The following is an 11,496-nucleotide window of genomic DNA, read 5'->3' as shown; positions in this document are numbered from 1 at the left end:
TTTTGTTTTGTTTCATTTCATTTCGTTTTAAGACAGGATCTTTCTGTGTAATCCTGGTTGTCCCTGAATAAGCTATGTAGACCAGGTGGGGCTCGAACTTAGAGATCCTCCTGCCTCTGCTTCCTGAGTGCTGGGATTTAAAGCGTGTGTTGTTGTAGCTTGTCAAAAGACCCTCACTCACACAAAGACCACAGAGACCACCATCGTTGAAAAAACACATAAGGATTTTACTTATCTAACATGTCGGGGAACCCCCTCTCAGCACGCAGGCCGGAGGAGAGACCCAGAACAAAGAAAGATCACACTTTTTATACTTTTGTAAGGGCCTGGGGTACCCGGCTCATTCGCTGTCACCAGTTGGATCAGACTTCTTTTTGTATCACCTGTAAGTATCTTAACTTAACATACAGAGCATTATTATAACAACATGTGGGTTTAATTGTATTATTTAAAACAGTGGTGGACACGGGAGCCCCATAAAGGATCTCAAAAAAAAGTGAGACTGAATTAAGAGGAAGTATTTTTAGTTTTGAATAGAGCAAGGGGAAGGAGCACTCTCTGGTCTGTGCTAGTAGCCATGGTTCATTTTGTCAAGGTTTCTTTTAGGGTTCTATGTATCCTTTCTACCTGTCCTGAGCTCTGAGGTCTGTATACACAGTGTAATTTTTATTTGACCTCTAATACTTGGCCACCCCCTGACTTACCAGGGCAACAAAGGCAGTGCCATTAGTTGGCCTGGTTGCTCTTGGCACTCTAAACCTTGGAAATTTTTTTCAATAATCTTTTTGATGACTATCTGAGCAGTCTTATTTTTACAGGGGAAAGCTTTTATCTATTTTAAGAATGTTTACAAAAGCCAGAAGGTATTTATATCTTATTTGTTTTCAGTAAAGTCTACTTCCCAGTAGACTCCAGGTCTGTCTTCCCGATATCTCTTCTCTGGATCCACCATGGTGTGGCAGACATTGACTTTTTGGCAGAGCACACACTTGTGTACCACCTGCTCTATAAGGTGTTTTAACCCTGGTACATGGTACTTAGTCTTGGAGAATGTCTGGATGAGCTTGCTTACCTCTAAGTGAGTCCACGGGGCATCTGTTTGATCATAGCCTCTGCTTGTCTTTGTGGCAGGAATTTTCTTTCCCGGGAGGTGTACCACAGTCTCTTATTTTTGTTGAACTGGTGACTGGAATCTTTGGAAATGAAGGCTAAGTCTTTTGCTCTGTAGGCAAACTCGGGCTCCATTGCCAGGAGCACCAGCAGGGCCATGGATGTAACCGCTTGTGCCTCTCAGTCTGTCATGTTGTTGTCCCTTGTTATCACGGTATCTCTCTTCTGGTGACTAGGACACTGGATGATGTTTACCTTGGCAGGGTCGTGGAGGGCCTCGGTAGAGCCAGTACTACTTCTTTGTTCTTAATTCCTTTTCTTCCCGACCTCAGTAGACTCCTCTGTTGATATATGGCCTCATGGACGTGGGCTGTGGCAAAATCATACCTGCTATCCGTGTAGATGTTGAGTCTTTCTCTTTTTTTTTAATTTCAAGGCCTTAGTGTGGGCGATCAGTTCTGCCTTGTGAGCCGATGTGTTCTCTGGCAGGGCCTGTGTCCAGTTACCACAGCTGCTGGTCTGTCAGATCTTCACGCCAGTCTTGTCTGGGAGCAGGGTAGCTAAGTTCAGACTTGCGAGGGGCAAAAGTGACTCTATCAGAGTTGAGGAACAGAATCTGGTAGTGAGTCACGCAAGCATTAATCAGCCATCGATCGGGGCTGATCCACACTTTTTAGGGCATGCACTAAGTTCTGTCCCAGAGTGAATTTATCTGCGTCCTCGACCAGTAACGTTACAACAAACAAGCTGGCCATCCTGCAGCCACGGGCTCTAATTTTTCAGATAAGTATGCCACAGGTCTTTTCTAGAGCCTCAATCTCTGAGTAAGAACTCCTTTTTGGCAATATCTTTGTTCTCAGTCACATCTGGGAGGCCTAAAGCTGGAGCCGACATTAGAGCAATCTTAATGGCATCAAAGGCCTATTGTTTTTTTACTTTTTCATAGGAAGGGCTGTTTATCTCTTTAATTTAGCAAATTCTGGAATCCACAGTCTGTAAAGGCCCGCAGTGCCCAGGAATTTTCTAACTTGTCTTGAACTGGTTAGTGGGTGAATATGAAACACGGTCCCTTTTTTAGTTTTACAGAGCCACTGTTGTCCCTTTTCTTCTTTTTGTTGGGGCAGTCTCTCACCCAGTGTCTTTTTTTCTTTACAGTAAACATATTGATCTTTAGCCAAAGGCTCTCTGCAGCTGCTGCCCGGGTACTATCTATCTTATTAGCCTCTCTAGCTTTCCTGACTATTGTGGCCAATAATTTATCTTATCCCTTTTTAATTTCTTGGCTTCTTATTTTTTGGTTGTTGTTGTTGTTTATCATTTTTTTAAGTGCTAGCATTATCAGCATGTGCCACTTTGCTAGGTTCTAGTCTCTGTTATGTGTTTCATTATAAGCATGCTAGGGCACTACATATTATTGCTCATAACAGACAATCTTGAAGCAACATGAAATGGCAGGTTACAGACAAAACTTCATTATTCACATGTTACACACATATCATTAAAATGTTCACAACACTGTATGTGGGGGTAAAGAACCACAGGTAAATAGCCTGGTGTGAATTAAAAGCACAATAGCCTGTAACTCCTTGGAATGTTTGTGGAGAGCCATCGTCGTATTTTCTGACATGACCCACATTTACAGCAAGGGGTGACCAAGTGGAAGGAAAAGGAAACTGTAGTCTCAGTTACCATGCACTTAGTTCCATAAGCACCTTTTGAACAACACCAAATCTACACACATTTAGCATAAGCAAGCTATACAGTGTCACCTCACCTAGCCTAACACATTTCTTCAGAGAGCAACATTGTTCACCCATGCATATACTTTGTTCAAATTACTTTATAAATGTTAGCTTACAGAGTAGCGACTTTATAAGGCTTCTTCCTGTGTCCTTACTCTTGGCTAACCCAACTTAACCTTCTCCTCTCCCCAGTCCTCCAAGCCCCTGATTCCCACTTAAATCTGAAATCCCCCTCCCTCCATTTTCAAACTGCCTCTGTTCTGCATCCCCCTCAAATTTTTTTTTCTTGTATGGAGGTTTGTAGATTTGAATGTAGGAAGCCTTCACTCTGGCTAAGCCTCCCCCAACCCAGCCTTTCCCATCCCCACACCTCCTCACGTGTGATTTAGCCCACGTCCCCTCATGTGCATGGTGTTTCTCTTCGGTCTGAGGTCTTACCTGCTGTGTCCTCTGTAGAGCGGCCTATGGTCACAAATACCTTTCTTTCATCTGTTTTTGCTGGGGAAAGCTTTTGTTTCCCCTTGACTTTTAATAGTTTCCTGGTTGAGAGTTTAGGTCTTTCAGAACTTGGAATGTCTTTCCACACATCTGGCCTAAAATGTTTCTACTGTGGGGCTGCAGAGATGGCTCCGTAGAGGACCTGGATTTGGTTCCTGGTACCCACAGGGCAGCCAAGAACCGTTTGTAACTCCAGTTACCCAGGATTTGATTCCCGTTTCTGGCCTCTCTGCACACTGTATGTATGTGGGATACAAGCACACATACAGGCAAGAAGACCCATACACCTAAAATAAATATGTGTAAAATGTCTCCTGAGTTGTAAATAACTGAAACTTTCTCTCTTGCAGCCTTCAATATCCATTCTTTGTTTTGTGTTTTTAACGTTTATAAAATGTCATGGAGTGTTTATTTTCTGGTCCTGTCTTTTTGGGAAGCTTCTGGGGTTTCTGTGTCTACATGGGCACCTCCTTCTCTAGGCTTGGAAATTTTTCTTCTATGACTTTCTATGCCTTCGGCACGGTATTCTTTTCCTTCTATGATTATAATTTGAAAGTTGGCCCTTTTTGCATCATGCCCATCGGGGTTTTGTTTTGTTTTGTTTTTCAGTCATTGACCTTTACTGAGTAAACCAGTTCCTCTGCTTCGTCATGCAGCCCTGATACGCTCGCTGCTTTCTTTCCCCGTGAGTCGTCCTGTTGGTGAGTCTCCTGAATGAGGCTTTCACTTGGCTTACTGACTTTTTCACTTCCAGCATCACTATAACTTGGGTTTTCATCAGCAATGCTACCTCCTCACTTAATTCTATGTTCACATCTTGAATTGATGTCTCCACTCCATTCTGCTGTTCGATGTTTTCCTCTTGGAGTATTTTAATACCTTCTTTGAATGGTTTAAACATAGTTATATTCATTCTTTTGAAATTCTTCATTGGGGAGACCTTCCAGGTCATTCTGACTATGGAATAAGCAATTTGAGGGGTACCCATGTCATAGCTTTTCGTGTTATTTTTGTTTCTTCTCTGGGACTTCAACATCTAAAGTGGTTTGGGATTGAATCTGTCTTTTTGTTCAAATAGCCCTCTTCCTCTGTGAGACTATTACTGAAGACTGCAGATTCTATCCCTAGTTTTCGTTTGAGGGTTGTCTACTGTCTGTGCTGACAGTCTCTATCAGAAGGTCAGCACACCCTTCCTGGTCCTCTCCTCGACACTTCGAGGAACAGCTCTCCAAACCTACACACCCTTGAGTCAACCAGTGGTTGTGGGCTTGAACTCTCAGGGAAGCCGGGTATGAAGTCGGAAGGCCTGTCGGGTGGGAAGGAGTGGAGCTCCCTGGTGCATCAGAGAAGCAAGATTCAGGAAGCCTGTGTGGTGGGGAGATGTGGCTTCACCTTATTTGATAAGACAAGGTCTCATACTGATCCTGGAACTTACTACTTGTCTAAACTTGTTAGCCAACAAGCCCCGGGCAATCTCGCGTCTCCACATCCCCAGTGCTAGGGTTACAAGAAACACGTGCTCTGGATTTCATATTGCTAGAAGATGCTATGCAGGCTGCTGGGGGTGCTGGGGAAGGGAGACATCAATGATTTTTTTGGAGCTATTGCCTTGCTAGAGGGACTATTATTTTTGAGAATGTTGCTACCATTAGACTCCAGTGTTCTGCTGGATGGCCCTATACCCATGCACATATGAGCAGCACTAAGGATTTAGTAAGCTATCAAAAAAATGTTTTAAGGATATAAATATGGGAGGGAAGGGGCATACTGAGTGGGTTGTGGGCTGTGGGGAAATTGTAAGGGGGAAATGTAGGGTTATATAATCATATTTCATTGTAGACATGTCTGACATTTTCAGAAATAAAGGAACATTTTAGAAGGAAGAAAAGGGTTGTGTTGCCAGATGCCCTTCACCTTGGAGAAAGACTTTCATCCACAGACCAACTTCACTTTTCATCCCCATGTCGGGAATATCGAAAAGCTCACCAGAGCTGGGATTTACATAGGGAGTCAGGAGAAGCCACTGGGACTGCTTACAGCACCTGCCACAAAGTGGCAGTACAGACTAAGGCAAGAAAGACATTTAATGCCAGACAAGGCCATCTTCTGCTACATAAGCAGTTGGAGCCATGGGTCCCTCCATGGGTACTCTTTGGTTGGAGGTTTAGTCCCTGGGAGTTCTGGGAGCTCTGGTTGGTTGATATTGTTCTTCCTGTGGGGCTACAAACCACTTCAGCTCCTTCAATCCTCCCTTCCTTCCCCTAACTCCTCCATTGGGGTCCCTGTGCTCAGTCCAATGGTTAGCTGAGAGCATCCGCATCTGTATTAGTCAGGTTCTAGCAAACCTCTCAGGGGGCATCCATAGCAGGCTCTTGTCAGCAAGTGCTTCTTGGCATCAGCAACAGTGTCTGGGTTTGGTGTCTGCAGATGGGATGGATCCCTGCCTTATCTGGCATCAATAGGAGGGGAGGCCCTTGGTCCTGTGGCAACTCAATTCCCCAATGTAAGGGGAATGCTAGGGCGGTGAGGTGGGAGTGGGTGGGAGGAGCTCCCTCATAGAAGCAGGGAGGGGGAGAGGGGATCGAAGAGGGGGTTGTGGAGGGGAAACTGGGAAGGGAGAGAACATTTGGAATGTAAATAGATAAAATAATAAATAAATAAATAAATAAATAAATAAATAAATAAATAAAAGATATTGGAAAAAGAAGACTAAGCAAGTCCTTCCCACAACCCCTCTGGCCCCAGTTGGGATGAAGCCTGATGTTTCTAAAGAACAGTGACTGCACAGGGCCAAGTCCAGCCTCCCTCTTGTCACAAGCCAGAAGAGGGGCTCCCCATCTTTCTGCGCGTTGGGTGCAGACGTGCAGGAAGAAGTATGAAATCTCACAGCAGCAAACTGAAGCTTACCTGGGTTTTTCTCCCTGAGAAACAACAGCCTAAGGGGCAGTGAGTCTACTAAGCAGTTTCCTCCACGAGGTACCGGAACCCTAGGGCTGTGGTTGATGGATGAGATGGTATAGATGCTGTAGCCTGAATGTGCCTCCACGACAAGTTAACAGCCTGGGGCAAGCCTGGGAGGAGGGCAGTGTTCAGATCATGAGCCCACTGCAGAGGCTGAGAGTTATGCTACGTGGCTTGCCCACGCCTCGTGCCCTGTGGAGCTGCAGTGTGCGAGGCCTCTGCTTCACATGAACCTCCGATCTGGACTGTGAGTCTCAGAACTGCGACCTGGCACTGTAAATTCTCAGGATCTGTAATTACCTGCACAAAGCCAGTCCAAAACTGAGCCCATCAACATGCTGTCACGAAGGGTTGGGGGCTCGGGAGGCTTCACTCCTTCCTGAGTTTCTACAGGCCATGACCACTGGGAAGGAAGGGTCATTTGTGGAGATGTCGCTAGCCGCTAGCCGTAAAGTGCGCGCATGCGCACGCTCTCTGGTACCCATGCCTCGCTGGTACTCCCGTTAACAGCGCCAATGAAACTCATTAGGTCATACCCCCCACCACCCCCACCCCCAAAAAGTCATGAAGAGTAGAAGAGGGGTTAGCTGAGAAAGGGAAGGTGACCAGTGGGGGTGAGGAGAGGACAAGAGGGGATAATGGAGACGAATATCATCAAAGGACATTATATACAAAAATGTAATGAAGCCCATTGTTACACATATAGTTAATATATGCAAATAAAAAACTTCCTAAAAAAATTGTCCTCAAAAAATTCAATGGTGACAAAGGAATTTTTTTTTTCAAAATAAAACTGCATTTCTCAAACTGACAGTGAATGTACCCTGGGAAAGGCCCCCAACCAATAGCCAGAGAGAGAGAGGTAGACGGGAGGACAAATGGAGAGAGAACAAAATCCGAGGTAAAAATAGGCTCCGCTACATCAGAACTCACAGTAAGTGAATACGAATTAAGTTTTTCTTTTCAGCACAGCTTTCCATGGGGAATTTAAATAGCAAGCTCACATCCGAATCAAGCCACACAGTGTCCTCTGCTCGGGTGAAGTAGTGGACGTTCGCTGTCACAGTTCTGAAGGCTGGAAGCCCGAGGTCTGACTGCTCTACCCAGGGTTGACTGGTGAGCAGTTCCCTGGCTGACCCCCGTGTCCCCACATTGCGGAGGGAAGAACTCTTACCGTGCCTTATCTAACCCTCATTAGCTGGTCCCCACCCCCCAAACACAGCAGGGCAGGATCAGGGCTGGCCTTCAGTGAAGGGGCACTGAACTAGAATGCTCAAACAGGACTATTCACTCTGAAAATATATACAGAAATGATGTAAATGGAATTGAAAAGTATTTACCAGACGATGTGTTAGGGGGTTGGCTTAGTGTCCTGGTTAGATTTTTTTTTTTTTTTTTTTTTTTTTTTTTTTTTTTTTTTGTCAATGAGACACAAGCTAGAATTATCTAGAGAAAGTGGAACTTCAATTGAGAAACTATCTCTGTAAGATTCCTTGTAGACAAATCTAGTGGGCATCTTCTTGATTAATGATGGAGGCGAGATGTTCCAGCTCATTGTAAATGGTGCCACCCCTGGGGAAAATGACCCTGGGTACTACAGGAAAGCAAAGTGAGCAAAGCCAAGAGAAGCAAGTGAGCCAGCAGCCCTCCACTCTGGTTTCTGTTTAGTTCCTGCCTCCAGGTTCCTGCCCTGACATCCCTCATTGATGGAGAGTGGTCTGAGAGCTGTAAGACAAGCTAAGCCCTTTCTTCCTTAAGCTTGCTCATGGTATTTTATTACCTGTTTGAGGGAAGCAGGTCTGAGAGGTAGAGCCTATTTGGAGGAAGTAGAAGCCCTTGATTTGGCTCATATTGGTTTGGAACAGGATCTTACTGGATAGCCCAGAGTTGGAATTGTAAGTAGATGCCACTATCCTGACCAAGGTGATAGATTTTGGTTGGTTGGTTTTTTTGGTTGGTTGGTTGGTTGGTTGGTTGCTTGCTTGCTTGCTTGCTTGCTTGCTTGCTTGCTTGAGTTAAGATCTCATTATGTAGCCCTGGCTGGAGTGGAATTCACCATGTAGAGTGGGCTGGCCTCAATCCACACAGATCCTCCTGCCTCTGCCTCTTGCGTGTTGCAATTACAGGCTTGTACCGCCACCACACTGGCACGTGATAGATTTTTAATTGGAGCTCAGAGTAAAATAAACAAAATGCCACAATGTGGAGACTCTTAATAAGATACATGGCAAAAAGTAAAACTAAAAAAAAAAAAATAGACATTTCGTAAATACATATAGATTTAATAAAAGTAGCCAAGCATTGTGGCACATGTCTGAAGTTCTACTGCAGGAGGTAGATGTAGAAGGACTGCAGCAAGTTTGAGTCCAACCAAAGAGGTGGCCGGGCGTGGTGGCGCACGCCTTTAATCCCAGCACTCGGGAGGCAGAGGCAGGCGGATTTCTGAGTTCGAGGCCAGCCTGGGCTACAGAGTGAGTTCCAGGACAGCCATGACTACACAGAGAAACCCTGTCTCGAAAAACCAAAAAAAAAAAAAAAAAAAAAAAACCAACCAAAGAGGTGAAGTGAGACTCAGTCTCCCCCAAAAAAATTAAATTAAAAATTAGTAAGTAAAATTGTATAGAAAGAAAACCTAAAACAAAAAAACACAACAGTAGGACTCAGGGTACTCAGTGGGTGTAGTGAGAGGGGCCTGTTCACACAGTGAGTGCAGTGGGAGGGGCCTGCTCACACAGTGAGTGCAGTGGGAGGGGCCTGTTCACACAGTGAGTGCAGTGGGAGAGGCCTGCTCATACAGTGAGTGCAGTGGGAGGGGCCTGCTCACACAGTGAGTACAGTGGAAGGGGCCTGCTCACACAGTGAGTGCAGTGGGAGGGGCCTGCTCGCACAGTGAGTGCAGTGGAAGGGGTCTGCTCACACAGTGAGTACAGTGGGAGGGGCCTGCTCACATAGTGAGTGCAGTGGGAGGAGCCTGCTCACACAGTGAGTGCAGTGGGAGGGGCTTTTCACACAGTGAGTGCAGTGGGAGGGGTCTGCTCACACAGTGAGTGCAGTGGGAGGGGTCTGCTCACATAGTGAGTGCAGTGGGAGGAGCCTGCTCACACAGTGAGTGCAGTGGGAGGAGCCTGCTCACATAGTGAGTACAGTGGGAGGGGCCTGCTCACATAGTGAGTGCAGTGGGAGAGGCCTGCTCACACAGGCTCAACTCTTGTTTTGTTTGGGGAGAGTGCAAGTGCCTGTTACATTATAAAAGGCAGCACATTAAATATGTAAAGCAACCTGCCCACCAGTCCCAAGGATAACGGTGCTTCTAGTCCTTTGTGTGTAAGATCCATTTAAGTAATAAGAGGTGGCAAAAAGTAATCTCTGTAACTCCAGGTCAAGGGCTGCCGGGGATGAATAGCATGATCCTGTCTTAAAACAACAAGCGTGTGGAGGAGAGCGGGGACAGGACACTCGAGGGGGGCGGGGGGAGACACAGGGAAGAAGGGATGGAATCACCACACCTTTAATCCCGCCACTCCAGAGGCAGAGACAAACACATCTCTGAGTTCGAGGCCAGCCTGGCCTACAGAGTGAGTTCCAGGACAGTCAAAGCTACACAGAGAAACCCTGTCCGGAAAAAAAACAAAAGCAAACAAAAACAGCAACAAATCCATTTAAAAAAAAAAACAAAATTATGGCCAGAATACGGGCAGGGTTCCTTCAAATCCCTACCCTAACCCCCAAAAAATGGAGTAAGAAAATGGATTTGGAAAGGACAGAAGAGGGACGTTCCCCAAAATAAGCGAGACACTCAGCCTACAAATGGTCAGGGCGAGGCTGATGAATCCAGACTGCAGAGCCTGGCTGGCAGCCACTGCTACGACTCTGCCAAGGCCAGGCATGGGTGAAGAGCCAAATGCTGGATGTCCACTGACAACACAAGACAAGGTGAGGCTGAGAAGACCAAGTCAGTCTGTTTCCAGAGGCTAGCCAATGACCCTAGGATGGCCCCTTTCTCTGCCACACCTGGTTATAAGGCACCCAAAAGGTAACCCTTTCCCTGCTTGTAACATGTATCTAAATTCTGGACCACAGAGGTATTATGTTTTGAATCTGAACTATCCTGCAAACATTCATGTGGAAAAGTTTGGTTGGCTTTGGGACGTGCCTGAGTCCTGAGAGCTCCAACCTCATAGATGAAGATTTTATAATTCAATGAAATTGTTAGAAGTGGTAGATGCTGGGGGGCGGAGCCTATTTGAAAGAAGTAGGTCTGAGAGGCGGAGCCTATTTGAAGGAAGTAGGTCTGAGAGGTGGAGCCTTTTCGAAGGAAGTAGGTCTGGGAGGTGGAGCCTATTTGAAGGAAGTAGGTCTTGAAGGGGTCTCACACAAACACACTTTTCTGACTTGCGTGAAGTGAGTAGCCACCTCCACAGCACACTCTTGCCATCATAACGCCGTCTTCCCTCAGGTCCAAAACAATGGAGCTAGCCATAGTCTAAAAGCTCTGAACCTCTGAGGCAAACTGAATCTTTTCTACTTTAAGCTGTTTCTCTCTGAGATTTGTCTGTAAAGAAAACCTGCCTAACACAGGAGAGTGGGTGTGTGTGTAAAGCCAGAACCCAAGCATCCCCCACCACATCCCCTCCCCACAAAGAAATCCTACCAGGGCCCTTTTCGACCTATTCAGCCCTCTCTCTGGCTTTGACCTAAGGGAGCAGCTGCAGTTTCAATAGCAGAACTCACGCCAAAGAAAATGAGATCAGAGAGACTTGGGTTCCATCAGCTGGGGAAGTGGCAGCCTGGACCACTTACACTGGCAGATTTACAGAGAAGAGAAACGAAGTCCACAGTGGCTGCACATATTCCGCACATATTCTCCCCATGTCTGCGCTGCAGTCACAACATGCTGCAAGCTGGAAAACTGATCAGCAACAAAAATTTACCTCTCGTGTTTCCAAAAGCTGGAGGTCCAAGGTCACGTTGGCAGCAGGTTGTGCACAGTGAGCGTTGCTCTCTGCTGCCAAGACGATGCCCGCTTCATCCTCCTACTGGGTCATCAAAGGAGAGCAATAGCAGACTCCCCACATTAAAGCCCTTTTAAAGGGCACAGCCTTCAACTAGGTTGCTTTGGGTTTAAAGGGTCAACACAGATTTTAGAAGGACACAGACTGTCAAGCCATAGAGCTACCTTGAGTTT

This window comes from Mus caroli, unplaced genomic scaffold, assembly GCF_978045245.1.
Source record: "Mus caroli unplaced genomic scaffold, Mus_caroli_1 scaffold_14, whole genome shotgun sequence".
Classification (NCBI taxonomy): Eukaryota; Metazoa; Chordata; class Mammalia; order Rodentia; family Muridae; genus Mus; species Mus caroli.
This window is presented reverse-complemented; position numbering follows the sequence as displayed.